Raw genomic sequence first — 15188 nt, 5'->3', positions numbered from 1 at the left:
CCATAAAGCCAGAATATTTTATAAGTACTGGCAGAGAATGTTGATTACTTCATTCCCCAAGCAGCACACAGAGCCTGCTGTGGAGGTCCAGGGAGATGGAGTTGTGGAAATGCACTGCAAAGATATCTTGGGCTGCCGTGTGATGAGGACAAGTCTGGTGGCTCAGGGAGCTACAGGCTGTGATAAACAAGTGACCACATAAGTGTTACACCTGCTGATAAGACCCCGCTGGGGTGTATTGTGGGTATATTACATAGTAAATATAAAAAATTAATAATAAACATTAACCATGTCACTTTTAAACTTGCCCTTTTAAAAAATTCAGAAAAATAGCTTCAACCATCAGAGCAATCAGTGAGATGGCAAAACCTTAATTTGGAACCATTAGAACATAGAGCCATAGCAGGTCAAATGTTATCTATGTATGCAATACAGAATAGGTTAATATATTAAAAGTTTGCCCTTTTTAAATCCAAGCCCATGTAGCTGAAGGGTAGACATGTTATGGATCCAGTTAGAGGTTTCCCATGTGTATTAGTCAGGGTTCTCTAGTGTCAGAGACCTTAAGGGTCTCTCTCTCTCTCTCTCTCTCTCTCTCTCTCTCTCTCTCTCTCTCTCTCTCTGTCTCTCTAGCAACCCTTGAGCAAATCATGAGGAGGGTGATGTCTGTTTCCTGTAGAGCCCTGACTGATACGACACTACCACTTAGTTATGGTGGTGGTGGTGGTGGTGGTGGTGGTGGTGGTGCTGGTGGTGGTGGTGGTGGTGTGTGTGTGTGTGTGTGTGTGTGTGTGTGTGTGTGTTTGTCTACCACACACATCTTTATTCTGGGCCACACCTTCTGCTGGATGCCTATATAAGGACATGGAAAAAGGAAGCTCTTGCTCTTTGTCTGCTTACCATTGCTTGTATGCTCATTTCTTCATCAGCATTGGAGCCTACTACATATATATATATATATATATATATATATATATATATATAATTTATTGGAGTTCAACTAATCCAAAAACGGCTATCTGTGAACAGAAAGTCTACGAATCTAGTACGTGCTCAGTTTCACAAGGCTGGGCATCTCAGCTAGTCATCTGTATGTGCTGTTTATCCTGAAGAAGTAGGCTTTAATGCCAGTGAAGGAATAGACTAGCAATGGGAGGGCAAGCAGGCCAAAAAGGAAATCTTCCTACTTCCATGTCCTTATATGGGTTTTCACCAGAAGGTGTGACCCAGATTAGAAGTGTGCTTTCCCTCTTCAAGATCTGGATTAAAGGTCTATGTCTACCAACCTCAAGATCCAGATCAAGGTTGTATGTCTTCTTTCCTCAAAGGTGCAGACTAGAAGTGGATTCCCTCACTTCAAACTAAGCAGAAAATTTCTCACAGGTGTGCCCTCTATTTCTGGATTGTAGTTCATTCCAGATATAGTCAAATTGACAACCAAGAATAGCCATCTCACCAGGTCTTGGTCCAATCCTGTAGGTTGATGTCATTATGCAGGTGAAGGCAGACAAGTTAGGTCAAGGCCATGATTGGACAGTAGAAAATAAGGCATGGACAAAGCTTTTGTAAGGCAGGAGAGAGGGAGAAGAAAAGAAGAATCAAAATGGAGACAGAGAAGGATGACCCAGATCTTAAATTGCCAAGGTAGCTGGGATGGATTTCTGTAGGCAAATTTATCTTATCTAGGTGAGTGGTTTATATCCTTATTAATTGGTTATAAGTTCATTGTGAGGATGTATTGTGGATTGAAAATTTAACATGTAAATCTGATTGTTGTGTTACAGTTTGTTGAGTCTTGATTTTACTGGGTAGTTAGGAGTTTATACTTTAACTACCAGGGAGTGGTTGCTGGGAGTGTGGGCAGAGTCCATGGCAGGGAGCCTCGATAGGCCAGTCGCTGCTGGACTCCTAGAGCCCTGAGTTTACTGAGTAACTGGACCCAGAGTTCGAGGCTAGCAGATGAACCTTCGGGAGAGATACTAATCTGAGATAAATTAGCACTAGTTCCAATGGCCCACTGGAGCTAGAACTGTCAACTGCCGGGATACGCATGGGAACCAGTTCCAACCTGATTTTTATTTTTACTGCAACACCATCCCACCTCTATAAGTGATTAAGTGGGATTATCTATCAAGGCACTGCAGGAAGCAGACATCCTCCTCCTCGTGATTTGCTGCAAGGGTTCATTAACTAGACCATTATACTCATGTGGCTGAACGTGGGAAAGTCACAATGGATATCACAGTGTGGGTGGCCCTGTGGAGAAGCAAGGTATTTTGCTGCCTTCCCTATGAGATTGTTATGTGCGTCTTTATCCTTCACATAGTGCTTCTGATGGTTGAGAACACAGCCTTTCTAAGGGGGCCATGTAGAGAGTGAACAGAGGAATACTCTTATCCTCATTCACCTTTTGGCCTCCTGGTGATGCACCATATACCCTACCAGAATGAATAGGCACTAAGGTGTTTCTCAATAGACCACTCTCCTAGGACTGGGAGAGAGTTGGGAAGTGACCCAGAGGAGGTGCTATGAGTCTTCAGTGTTCTAGAAGCTTCATTACACTTGTTCCTACAGAGAAAAGCACATCTCATACCACATAGCAGGGTCAGTGGGCTTCTGTGGAGCAAGGCAGCTCTTGTGGACCACATCCAGCCTCTGGTACACTTATTTTCCAGCTTAAGAAACGTTTTATTTTTAAGCGTGTGTGTGTGTGTGTGTGTGTGTGTGTGTGTGTGTGTGTGTGTGTGTACTTGTGAGTATAGATGCCTGAAGAGTTCAGAAGACAGAACTTGGATCCCATGGAGTTCCAGTTATGTTTGGTTATGAGCCAAACATCCTCTCTAAGAATAGCAAGCATTCTTAATTGCTAAGCCATCTCTCCAGCTCTTTAATTTTTATAAACCTCTGAAAATGTGTGAACTTTTCTTAGCTGTGTATTCTCCAAGATTCGGCCTGTCTTGGAGCCACTGGCCCCGGGTGTGTTATCGGTTTCATACCTTTAAAAACTCTTGTTCATGGTTTACATTGTATTTTCTAAGGCCACGTGACAAATTATAAACCTAGTGACTTTCAGTTGTGCCCATTTATTGTCACACAGTTCCTCGGTCCCAGGTGACCACAGTCCTCACAGTGGTCACAGTCTGGGGCAGCTGCTATTGCACTGTGCTGCAGTAACGAGGCTTTAATGGTGGGAATGTGAGGGATACTTGTGTATAGGAATAATTCCAATGACCATTGGGTACATCCCATAAGAATTGACCTGCTGAACCCAGCCACAAGCTGAAGTTAGCTATTGCCACACTGTATTTACTGCATCAGAATGAGAGAGAGTATCTCCTAGATATGCAGGAATCTCCAGCTTCCTAGGATCCTTCCTGTCAATAATAGAAAGGGTGTTCACGGGGCAGAGGTAGATAAAGCAACAGGGATGCACCAAAGCTGGATTAAACACAGGGAGAATGGCCTTGCAGCAGGAACACTCAGTGGCTTGTCTATGAATAGAGAAACTCACTTGTTTTCTATTTTGTCTCCCAGACATCCCCAGTGGAGCTGGCCTCAACCTTTTGTCATAAATTAATTCATAGTTACAGATGTCACATTCTGCCCAGGAAAACAAGTTTAGGACTCTTTTAGAGAGTCCTTGACGGCTCTGGTAAAGTATCACCACCGTGATGATTTGTACAAGGGAGGGTTTATTTGAGCTTACTGCTCTCGAAGAGTTCAACGGTGGCAGCAAATGGCAAGCAGGACGCAAACAGAAGCTGAGAGCTCACAGCTGGAAAAGCAAGTACAAAGTACAACGCACATGCTAGCAATGGCAAGAGTCTTCACTCTGCCTCCCTCCACTACCACTCTTCCTCTAAAAAAGCCATGCAATTTTTAGCTACCCCAAACTGCACCACACCCTGGGGCCAAGTATTCTTGCGCCTGAGACTATTGTGGACATCTCATTCAAATCACACAAGGGCCAAGGGACTTTCTTTCTTTAAGAAGAGAAGAAACTTTTTTCCAAAACAATCTTCCTCTTCAGGCTTCCTTCCTTTCTTAAAAAAAAAACCATTATTTTATTTTTACTTATGTGTATGTATGTGTATGCATATGACATATGTACGCAGGGCCCCAGAGAGACCAGGAGAAGGAATTGAATACCCTGGGAACTGGAGTTACAGATGGTTGTGAGCCAATAAGCAATGGTTGCTGGAAACTGAACTCAGGTCCCTTGTAAAAGCAGGAAGTGCTCTTAACCACCGAGCAGTGTCTAAGTCCCCAAGCGGGCTCCCTTTTCTATCTTGTTGGTCAGAATTTAATTGACCGTCACTTCTGGTGATGATGATGACAGTAGCTTTAGAGGACTCAAGATTATTTCGAGAGCTGATGATGTGGCTGCTTGGGGAAGAGCCCTGGCTGGGTTTAGGGCTGTAGCTCAGCGGTGGAGCCCGTGCCTGGCATGCACAAGGCATGCGCAAGGGGAGCTCCATCTCCACAGCTGCCAACAAGCAAAGCAACAAAGGAAATCAAACCAAAGCGAGAGCCTTGCTAGGACGAAATACTGGGCGTGGTAAGAGAGTGGGGTGATGGGGATCTAGGCCACCAATGACAGTTTCCTGAATCCCGATAGCATGGTCCTTTCAGGCTGCTATCTCTATCTGTGTTACCTCAGACATACCATATTCAGTGATCTCATTAATAGCCACTGTGCACTGCTATGAGGCAAGGTATCTGAAGGACACTGGGGAGGAACTTCAAGCCAAGACTAAGGGCTCTTTTATCTGGGAAAGCTGACATTCTAAAAGAGAAGTGTGTGTGTGTGTGTGTGTGTGTGTGTGTGTGTGTGTGTGTGTGTGTGTAAATTGATAATCATAAATTTACAACATCAGTATATGAGTTGGACAATTTAATGTCCAAGTTAAATTGAGTTCAAGCCTTGTGAGACAGATCTCCCCTTGTTTAGCAAATAGTTCTCGCTTTTAGCTCTTAACACCTATTTTAGACAGGAATTATCTTTATCAGAGCATTTTAAAAGACTGATTTTTGTCTTCTATTTGTGTGTTTTATTTCTCTGTGTGGACATGTCCACAATGAGCTCCGTGTGAGCGGGAAGCTGGAAGAGAGCATCAGAGTCTCTGATGCGGGAGCTACAGATGATTATAAATCATGGGACATGGTCTGCTGGGAGCTGAACTCAGGTCCCTTGAAAGAGCAGCAGTGCTCTTAAATGCCGAGCCACCTCTCTAGCTGGAGTCGCTACTCACCTGTCTTACTGTCAGGTCCAAAAGGAACTCGGGACAAATGGCTGTGGTGCCTATGTACACATCAAAGCACTTGCCGGCCACAAGCACACTGGAGAATACCTGTTACAGAGTCCACAGTGCCATCCTGACTCATCTCACCCTGCCCCCCACCCTAAGCCTCTGAAGCGCACAGTATTTTCTTCTCCCTTCTTCTTACTCCTAAACGACCCTGACCTTTTGGCCCTGAGCTCTCTTGGCCCCTTCTCCCTTAATCCTCTCTTCTGTTCTTTTGTCTTCCTCTCTTGCTTTACTCCTCCCTCCCCCCATGTCCACTCTCAGTCTACTACCTTTTCTCTTTTTCTGGTCTCTTCCTGATGCCTCTGGCTGTACTCTCTCTCCTATCTACAATAAAAACCTCCCCCTTAACCATTCCTCAGAGTGGTCATGTCCTCGGTTTATACACTAACCTATATTAATATGTAAACCTGAGGGCTAGGTCATGCTGTGACTGCCTTGGTCACCGTGGATAAAAACTTGTGTGCTCTGCAGGAAGCCCGAGGAACGTGCACATAAACTAAATGCAACGTCTGGGAAAAAGAGAAGCTCACACAAAGCCACACCCAGGACCCAAGCTCCAATCTCTCTGTGTGTCTTCTTAGCAAACTGAGCCAGCATGAAAGAGAATGTGGTTTCACTTCCACTCCCTGGCTGCTAATTCGAATGGGCTGTTTCCCCCCCTCTCCCAAGCAGAAGTTTGGAGATCACACATCGCTATCCATTCCTGAGTATGAAGGACGAAGTCTTGCCACAAAGTGTGTGCTTGACATCCTCCCGGGCTGCTGCGGGCTGTTTTTGATTCTTGGCTTCGAATGTAAAACAGCATTATAACAGTTTTGCTCCACACTGAGCTAGAATCGATTTAAAGCAAATTTTATACATTTATTTTAAAGTGCCCTGTAATGTATTTTAGAGGCTGTATTGATTTCATCGATGTAAGTGCATCTCTGACTGGTGTTTTTGTTAGGTTACAATTGTATGATAAAGTAATAGGCTCTGGGCTTCTGTCTGGGCCTTCTCATTTTGTGCCGTGAGAGCTTGCTAATAATTCAATTGTGCCTCTGCCTGATGTTTTAATACTCTTGCTTTTCAGATTGCTCTGACTAGGGGGTATTCACCCCACAGTCGACAGGCTGTTACATCCCATTCAAAATAAACAAAGCAGAAAAGCATGTATGCACACACACCTCCTTGGAATTGTCTGTGTCGATCAACGTTTACTCTGCTTCAGGTCAACGTTTATAGAAAGCTCTAGTTACCTTCCTTGGCATAACTAACCTGCAAATTTAGTAATATAAAACAACAATGACTTTATTACACTCAAGGACCTTAAGAGTTGGAGATTTATACAGGACAGAGGAAAGATCTGGTACACATACTAGGAAGCGTCAAATAACTGGTCATGACATAATACCTAGATGCTGAAATCTTCTAGAATCTTCTTCAGGTATATATCTGGCTTTGTAGTCTGTGATGATCTCAAACCTATGCTCTTCTGGGGCTGTCTTCTGGGGTGCTTGTCCTGTGGCCTCTTCTGTGGCCTGGTTCTCATAGTATGGCAGGGAATTGAAAGTCCTGAGAGTGAGGATTTCTGGGAATAGGGGAAACAGTACCGCCCTTTCTGACCTAGCCCTGAAGCAGCACGACATGCTGTGTGACTTGCTTCTATTGTATCCCACAAAGTGCCAAGCCTAGCCCAGATCCAAGTCTGTGTCAACAGGAGGTAATTAGGCAATAGGAAGAATATAGAGGAAATTTCATGCCACTTTCAAAGTCCACACAATCCATGCTTTATTCTTGGATAGATCTGGTGTTCTTAAAACAAAACAAAAACGTTCATTCCTCTTTCCCTTCATTTGTTCATTTATTTCTCCCTTCTCTCCTTCCTTTGTTTTTTTTTTTTTTTTTTTGGTTCTTTTTTTTTTGGAGCTGGGTACCGAACCCAGGTTCGTGCGCTTCCTAGGTAAGCGCTCCTTTGTTTTTTAAGACAGTCTTGCTGTAACGCAGGCTGCCTCCACATTCAGTAAGGGCTGAGGTAGCCTGGAAATGGCAGTGCTCCTACCTCTGCTTCCTGAGCCTGTCATTCGTTTTGAATTAAGAGTTTATTTGTTGAGTTCTGCAAGTGTTTACTGAAGGCTGTCTAGCACATAAAGGCTAAGGTAAAAAACAAAACCAAAACCAAAAAGGCACCTCTTTTTTTGTGTCCTACGAAAGAGAAAGAGCGTGTAACTTAATCAGAGGCGCAGCATGCCGACAATCCTGCCGCTAGAGTAGCAGGATGTGAAAACCCGTGTTAGTGAACTTGGCTGTAGCACTTGTGGAATCTTTAGAAGTAATTTCTGTGGTTCCATTCATAGTAAAGAAGCTAATGCGATAGTAAATATCATCCAAGCATCCCTGCAAAGCTCAAGTCTGGAGGCAGAAATTAGACAAAGACAGAAGGTGAGCAATGAAATGAACTTACAGATGATGTTTAACAACTCCTTGAACACGCGGGGTTGGGGATTTAGCTCAGTGGTAGAGCGTTTGCCTAGGAAGCGTAAGGCCCTGGGTTCGGTCCCCAGCTCCGGGGGGGGGGGGGGGAAGAACAACTCCTTGAACACACTGGAAAGAAAATGAAGACCTGGAGTGTAAAATCCTAGGTAGGCCTAGAGAGGGCAGGGACACGGACCTCTTCCTCTGGGTAACTAGAAGCGTGAAGGCCTCATTTGAAAGTCCAATCCATCAATCTGACTGTGTCAGTAAGCTTAGGGCGTTCTGCTTTAATAACAATCCTCACGGCCCCAGCTCAATTCACAGTCTTTTATAATTGAGGCTCTGTAGGGTTGTGGGTTCTGCGTCTGCCCCACCACAGAACTCAGGCTGCTCAGAGCAGGATGCAGGAAGTTGACTGCGCTTACCCGGCTTACCCAACACTGTCTCCGTTGGATGTTAGGCCATAGGGAAACCTCAGCACACTGCTCAGGGGTGGGGAAGCAGTCTGAGGCACAGGACAGCTGGAGCTGGCTTGGGGGGCCGGGGCCATCTGGTTCTCAGACTCTTGGAGATCCAGACTCCACTGTAAGGCACAGAAGAGCTGAGAACGGATTCCATCCACCCCCCAACCCCCACATCCTCGATATAGCCTGAGGCGCGAGGGGGGAGGTTGGTGAGGGAGGAGCTCTAGCTGGTCCCAAAGGATGAGTCCTTGGCTTGAAGGCTGTGGGCTTGAGCTTGGCTTGGTGGTCCTAGCTGGGAGCATCTTCTAAGGGAGACTAGATGGGAGCTCTATAGGCAAAGGCCTTCTCCATGGCTTCCCCTGGTGGATCCTGATTAGAAAAAAAAAAAAAAGAGTCAGTCCATGGTTTTAAGACATTTATTGTCATGGCAGAAAATGGATGTGTGAAACAGAACCGACTTCTCAGGGTGGTCCTGAGATTAAATACCTTTTGCAGGGAGGAGTGTCTGGGAAGGAAAGTTTATTGGCTAAGCCCTCAAAGCCTTTAGGTACCTCATTAGTATGGAGATCAGTCTTGAGCCTACATGACCAGAGGTCAAGTCCTTTTCTTGAGGGGCTTGGGGCATTGCCCTTAAGTGAGGAATGGCCTCGAATCTGGGGGGGGGGAGAGAGGACTGCTGCTAGTGACACAGGCCTGGTGCTTGGGAGCAGGAGAAGGTCCTATCATTTCTTCAGGGTCTCTGGGGGTTCTAGTCTTAACTCAACCTGGGGCCAAGCTACCTTTCACCAGGCTCTCTCTCTCTCTCTCTTTTTTTTTTTTTTTGCTTATGGTATAGGTACATGGTGGTCAACTCTGTGGTGACAACTTCACTCTGGGACCCTCCGTAGCACATGGTTAGCAGATGGAGAAGGAAGGAGGCAATGGCTGTTGCTGACATCAAAGGAGCATAAGGTATGCTCTCTTGCAAATGAGGCTCCATTCAGGGTGGAACAGCAAGTATTTGATGGAGGGTCTAATACCTCACAGTAAACACATGAAAGGGCTAAGGACAGTAGAACAGCACATGAATGTGAGTTATTCTCGATGGGTGCAAGGTTCTTACACCCTAGAGAAAGCCAACCAGCTCTCAGGGTTTGGAAGGTTCAGATCAGATGGCAGACACCCCACCCACGCCTCTCTCATTGACACAATGTTTTCCACATTTGACTGCTCAAGAAAGCATTCCTTTTGTGCAAGAATTATCAATGAACATGTTTCCTTTCTCCCGGATAACAGGATTATTTCTTTTAATTTTATTTTTCTTGGATATTTTATGTATTTACATTTCAAATGCTATCCCTTTATCCCCTCTCCCAGACTCCCCCCTCCTCCTTCTTCTATGAGGATGTTCCCACTCCCACCCACCCACTCCAACCTCAACACCCTGGCATTTCCCTATGCTGGGGAAACGAGCCTTCACAGGACCAAGGGCCTTTCCTCCTGTTGATGCTGGACAATGCCATCTTCTGCTACATATATGGCTGGAGGCATGGGTCCCTCCATGTTTACTCATTAGTTAGTGGTTTAGTCCCTGGGAGCTCTGTTGGGTCTGGTTGGTTGATATTGTGGTTCTTACTATGGGGTTGCAAACCTCTTCAGCTCCTTCAGTCTAATCTCTAACCCCTCCATTGGGGTCCCCTTGTTCAGTCCAATAGTTAGCTGCAACCATCCTGATCTGTATAAGTAGGGCTCTGGCAGAGCCTCTGAGGAGACACCCATATCTGACTCCTGTCAGAAAGTACTTCTTGGTATCAACAATATTGAATGGGTTGGTGGCTGTATATGGAATGGTGGGGCAGTCTCTGGATGAGACTTTTCTTCAGTCCCCACTCCACTCTTTGTCCCTGTAGTTCCTCTCATGAGTATTTTGTTCTCACTTCTAAGAAGGAATGAAGCATCCAAATTTTGATCTTCCTTCTACTTGAGCTTCATATGGTCTGTGAATGGTATCTTGGTATTCTAAGGTTTTAGGCTAATATCCACTTATCAGTGAGTGCATACCATATTGTTCTTTTGTGACTGGGTTACCTCACTCAGGATGATATTTTTTAGTCCCATCCATTTGCCTATGAATATCATGTAGTCATTGTTTTTTTTTTAATAGCTGAATAGTACTCCCTTATGCAAATGTACCGCATTTTCTGTATCCATTCCTCCACTGAAGGGCATCTAGGTTCTTTCTAGCTTTTGGCTACTATAAATAAGGCTGCTATAGTGGAGCATGTGTCCTTGTTATATGTTGGAGCATCTTTTGGGTGTATACCCAGGAGTGATGTAGCTGGGACTTCAGGTAGTACTATGATCAGTTTTCTGAAGAACCACCAGACTGATTTCCAGAGTGGTTGTACCAGCTTGCAATCCCACCAACAGTGGAGGAGTGTTCCTCTTTTTGTACATCATTTTCAGCATCTACTGTCACCTGAGTTTTTGGTCTTAGCCATTCTGACTGGTTTCTCAGGATTGTTTGGATTTGCCTTTCCCTGATGACTAAGGATGTTGAGCATTTCTTTAGGTGCTTCTCAGTCATACAATATTCCTCAGTTGAGAATTCTTTGTTTAGCTCTGTAGCCCATTTTTTAACAGAGTTATTTGATTCTCTGGAGTCTAACTTCTAGAGTTCTTTGTGTATATTAGATATTAGCCCTCCAACCTTTTCCAAATCCGATGGTTGCCGTTTTGCCCTATTGACAGTGTCCTTTGCCTTACAGAACCTTTGCAATTTTATGAGGTCCCATTTGTTGATTCTTGGTCTTAGAGCATAAGCCATTGGTGTTGTATTCAGGAAATTTCCCCTATGCCTATGTGTTTGAGGCTTTCCTCCATTTTCGTTTCTATTAGTTTCAGTGTATCTGGTTTTATGTGGAGGTCTTTGAGCCACTTGGACTTGAGTTTGTACCTGGAGATAAGAATAAATCAATTTGCATTCTTCCACATGCTGACCTCCAGTTGAACCAGCATCATAGGTTGAAAATGCTGACTTTTTTCCACTGGATAGTTATAGCTCTTTTGTCAAAGATCAAGTGACCAGAAGTGTGTGGGTTCATTTCTGGGTCTTCAATTCTATTCCATTGATCTACCTGTGTCTTTGTACCAATACCATACAGGGTTTTTTTTGTTGTTGTTGTTGTTTTTTGTTTTTGTTTTGTTTGTTTTTTTTTTTTTAAACACGATTGCTCTGTAATATAGTTTGAGGTCAGGGATGGTGATTTCCTCAGAAGTTCTCTTATTGCTAAGAATAGTTTTTGCTATCCTGGGTTTTTTGCCTTTCCAAATTGCTTTTTCTACTTCTATGAAGAATTGATTTGGAATTTTGATGGGGATTGCGTTGAACATGTAGATTGCTTTCTGGAATATGGCTATTTTTACTATATTAATCCTGCCAATCCATGAGCATGGGAGATCTTCCCATCTTCTAAGATCTTCAATTTCTTTCTTCAGAGACTTGATGTTCTTGTCATATATCCTTCACTTGCTTGGTTAGAGTCACACCAAGCTATTTTATATTATTTGTGACTATTGTGAAGTTTTTCATTTTCCTAATTTCTTTCTCAACCTGTTTATCCTTTGAGTAGAGGAAGGCTACTGAGTTGTTTGAGTTAATTTTATACCCAGCCACTTTGTTCAAGTTGCTTATCAGCTATAGGAATTCTCTGGTTGAATTTTTGGGGTCACTTAATTATACTAGCATATCAACTGTAAATAGCGATATTTTGACTTCTTTCTTTCCAATTTGTTTCCCTTTGACTTCTTTTTGTTGTCTAACTGCTTTGGCTAGTACTTCAAATATTATGTTAAATAGGTAGGGAGAGAGTGGGCATCCTTGGCTAGTCTCTGATTTTAGTGGGATTGCTTCAAGTTTCTTTCATCTTAGTTTGATGTTGGCTATCTGTATGCTGTATATTGCTTTTTCTATGTTTAGATATGGCCCTTGAAATCCTCATCTTTCCAAGTCTCTTATCATGAAGGGGTGTTGAATTTTGTCAAGTGCTTTCTCATCATCTAATGAGATGATTGTGTGTTTTCCCCCCTGATTTTGTTTATATAATTGATTCCATTGATGGATTTACATGCACTGAATCATCCTTGCATCCCTAGGATGAAGCATACTTGATCATGGTGAATCATCATTTTGATATGTTCTTGGATTCAGTTTGCAAGAATTTTTCATAAGGGAAATTGGCCTGAAGTTCTCTTTCTTTGTTGGGTCTTTGTGTGGTTTTGTTATCATCATAACTGTGGCTTCATAAAACAAATTGGGTAGTGTTCTCCTGTTTCTATTTTGTGGAGTATTTTGAAGAGTATTGGTATTAGGTCTTCTATGAAGGTTTGATAGAATTTTGCACTAAACCCATCTGGTCCTGGGCTTCTTTTGGCTGGGAGAATTTTAATGACTGTTTCTATTTTTTTGTTTAGATGGTTTATCTGATCCTGATTTAACTTTGGTTCCTGGTATCTGTCTAGAAAATTGTTCATTTCATCCAGATTTTCCAGTTTTGTTGAGTATAGGCTTTTGTGGTAGAATCTGATAATGTTTTGAATTTCCTCGGTTTCTGTTGTTGTGTCTCCCTTTTCATTTCTTATTTTGTTAATTTGGATACTGTCTCCTCTGTGCCCTCTGGATTGCCTGGCTAACAGTTTATCTATCTTGTTGATTTTCTCAAAGAACTAGTTCCTGGTTTTGTTGATTCTTTGTATAGTTCTTTTTGTTTCTACTTTGTTGATTTCAGCCTGGAGTCTGATTATTTCCTGTAGGCTACTTCTCTTAGGAGAATATGCTTCTTTTTGTTCTAGAGTTTTTTGGTGTGCTGTCAAGCTGCTAGTGTATGCTTTCTCCAGTTTCTTTTTGGAGGCACTCTGAGCTATGAGTTTTTCTTTTAGCACTGCTTTCATTGTGTCCCATAAGTTTGTATATGTTGTGCTTTCATTTTCATTAAATTCTAAAAACATCTTTAATTTCTTTATTTCTTCCTTGACTAAGTTGTCATTGTCCAGCTTCCACATGTATGGGCTTTCTGTTGTTTTTGTTGATATTGAAGTCTAGCCTTAGTCCTTGGTAATCTGATAGGATTATTTCAATCTCCTGGTATCTATTGAGGTTCCTTTTGTGACCAATTATTTAGTCAGTTTTTGAGAAGGTACCATGAAGTGCTGAGAAGGTATATTCTTTTGTTTTAGGATGAAATGTTCTGTAGATGTATGTTAAGTTCATTTGGTTCATAACTTCTGTAGCTTTCAATGTATCTCTGTTTAGTTTCTGTTTCCATGATCTGTTCTCTGATACCCTTGGTCCTGCCAAGGTTGGGCCCCCAGTGAATGGGATTCTTGGGGGAAGGGTGGTAATGGGGGAAGGATGGGGAGGGGACACCTATATAGAAGGGGAGGGGAAGGGGCTAGGGGGATGTTGGCCTGGAAACTGGGAAAGGGAATAACATTTGAAATGTAAATAAGAAATACCCGATTTAGTAAACATGGAAAAAAGTGAAAAATTTTTTATTATATATACACACACACACACACACACACACACATGAGTGTTGTGCTGAAGTCTCCTACTGTTATTGTATGTGGTTTAATATAAAGCTTTTAGCTTTAGTAAAGTTTCTTTTATGAATGTGGGTGTCCTTGCATTTGGGCATAGATGTTCAGAATTGAGACTTTATCTTGGTAGATTTTTCCTTTGATGAGTATGAAGTGTCCTTCTTTATCTCTTTTGATAACATTTGGGTGAAAGTAGATTTTATTTGATGTTAGAATAGCTACTCCAGCTTGATTCTTGAGAGCATTTTCTTGGGAAAAAATTTCCCAGCCTCTACTCTTAGGTAGTATCTGTCTTTGTTACTGAGGTGTATTTCTTATATGCAGCAAAACACTGGATCCTGTTTATGTATCTCTTCTCTCAGTCTATGTCTTTCTATTGGGGAATCAAATCCATTGATGTTGAGAGATATTAGGGACCAATGATTGTTTTTCCTGTTATTTTTGTTGTTAGAGGTGCAATTATGTTTGTGTGGCCATCTTCTTTTGTGTTAGTTGATATTAGATTACTTTTTGCCTTTTTTCACATGTAATTTCCCTCCTTGTGTTGGGGTTTTCCACCTATTATCCTTTGTACGGCCGGGTTTGTGGAAAAATATTGTGTAAACTTGGTTTTGTCATGGAATATCCTATTTTCTCCATCTATGGTAATTGAGAGTGTTGCTGGGTATAGTAGCCTGGGCTGGCATTTGTGTTCTCTTTGGGTCTGTATGAGATCTGTCCAGGATCTTCTGGCTTTCATAGTCTCTGTTGAGAATTCTGATGTAATTCTGATAGGTCTGCCTTTATATGTTACTTGACCATTTTTCCTTACTGTTCTTAATATTCTTTCTTTGTTTTGTGTATTTGGTGTTTTGACTACTATGTGACTGGCAGAATTCTTTTTCTGGTCCAAACTATTTGGAGTTCTGTAGGTTTCCTATAGGTTCATGGGCATCTCTTTCTTTAGGTTAAGGAAATTTTCTTCTATAATTTTGTTGGAGATAATTTACTGGCCCTTTAAGATGGGAATCTTTGCTCTCTTTTATACCTATTATTCTTAGGTTTGGTCTTCTCATTGTGTCCTGGATTTCCTGGATGTTTTGGCTTTTCATTTTCATTGATTATTGTGTCAATGTTCTCTATGGTATCTTCTGCCCCTGAGATTCTCTCTTCAATCTCATGTATTCTATTGGTGAAGTATGTGTCTATGGCTCCTGATCTCTTTCCAAGGTTTTCTCTCTCCAGGGTTATCTCCCTTTGTGATTTCTCTATTGTTTCTATTTCTATTTGTAGATGCTAGAAGATTTTGTTCAATTGCTTTATCTGTTTGGTTGTTTTATTTCTTTCTGTAATTCTTTAAGGGATTTTAGTGTTTCCTCTTTAAAGGTTTCTACTTGTTCACCTG

Source organism: Rattus norvegicus, chromosome 15, assembly GCF_036323735.1.
Source record: "Rattus norvegicus strain BN/NHsdMcwi chromosome 15, GRCr8, whole genome shotgun sequence".
In the NCBI taxonomy this organism is placed as follows: Eukaryota; Metazoa; Chordata; class Mammalia; order Rodentia; family Muridae; genus Rattus; species Rattus norvegicus.
This window is presented reverse-complemented; position numbering follows the sequence as displayed.